The sequence below is a fragment of the Artemia sp. Qi Xiang Cuo genome, chromosome 8 (genome assembly GCF_049724085.1).
Source record: "Artemia sp. Qi Xiang Cuo chromosome 8, ASM4972408v1, whole genome shotgun sequence".
Taxonomy (NCBI): Eukaryota; Metazoa; Arthropoda; class Branchiopoda; order Anostraca; family Artemiidae; genus Artemia; species Artemia sp. Qi Xiang Cuo.
The window spans coordinates 56,065,384-56,066,776 of NC_142801.1; the positions used below are offsets into that span (position 1 = coordinate 56,065,384).

The 1,393-nt window shown below is 36.1% G+C and overlaps 1 pseudogene; it reads left to right on the forward strand.

Moving 5' to 3' along the window:
• Positions 1-429: 429 nt before the first annotated feature.
• LOC148949587 (uncharacterized) lies at positions 430-1,184 on the forward strand (annotated as a pseudogene).
• Positions 1,185-1,393: the final 209 nt, after the last annotated feature.

Sequence of the window (1,393 nt, forward strand, 5' to 3'; positions counted from 1 at the left end):
AGAAGACCCCCCCCCCTTACAAAATGGTGGCAGCGAAAACGCGATGCGATTCTATTGCATTAAAAGCGTCTCTTTATTTATTTTTTTAACGCTACGCTTAATTTTGAGAGAGCAGAATCTTGATTATAAATCCTTTTTCTAATTTTTTTTAATAATTAATTTAGTATAATTAATTGAATCCCTTTAATTTTTCTTCGCCTTCACTGCTTGCCTGTACGCTTATGCTTTTTTTTAGATCTATAAAAACAAGACTAACCGCAATAATAAAATTCAAACAGTCAAATAATAATTGGATATTGCTCAACTTCGTACACTTATAAAAGAATTACTGGTTTGTGGAGTTTGAGAATAGATAGTAGCCTTTTCTTCGGTTCCAGGATTAGTTGGTTGCTTAAGTTTGGTAAGTTATAATTAAATTCTCCTTAAGTAATGTCCCTACCTCGGGAAAATGATAAACCGGAAGTTTCAGCCCTTGGGCAAGCTTCTAATGTAAATGCGGGAGCAACCCCCGCTCCAGTATTTCAACATGTAGCCTATGGCACAATTTACCCATTTTCCAAAGTAAAAAGGTTGATTAAACCACAGCAAAATTTCTAGTTGGGTTAAGTACTTTCAGAGTTTGTAGATTAATGGGTTTAGAAGAATCAGTAATGATCGAGAGGTACGATTAATGTCAGATGAACCGTATAGCTCGTATATAGAAAAATATGTGACCGCTACAAATTTTTCTGGGCTAAAAGAATCCCTGTGCTCTGCTTTTCTTGATAAAATTTCACCGGCCGAAAAATTTCAACATATTATGCAAGGTTAGACAAGAAAATAATGAGCCAGTCGTAAGATTTTTTATGCGTAATAATGCAGAATTTGAGAGTTATTCTTCTTTAGTTAAAACTATTCCGGGAAGCAAATCCCTCCTTCCAGGTATTAATTTATTAAAACAGCAGGCCTTTGAACAAGGATTACATGAGAATATCAGAAGATTCATTCGTGAAACAGGGTTATGCGCAGATATTACAGAAGTATTTCAAAGGGCTAAATTATATGAAGAAATTAACGGAATTTGTTCAGGGATGGCCTCCTTATCAGCGGTGGTGTCTACACCCTCTGCTAATTTTAGTAGCCGAGGTTCTCGTTATGAGCCTAGAAGAGGACGTTTTTTTAATAATAGGACCAACTTTCATTGAGGTCATGGGAGCTATATTCCTCCTAATAATGACTCATATGTCGATCCCCCCACCTGGGTAATTTCAGAGGAAGAAATTCCAGAAATTTTCGGTCTTCTTATAATAACCGAGGTAATCGCGGTCTAAATCAATCCGGGTACTCTAGACAGTGTAATTTTTAAAACTCGTTTGATTATGAAGAAGGTACTCATGGTTATCAAGGCGCTAGT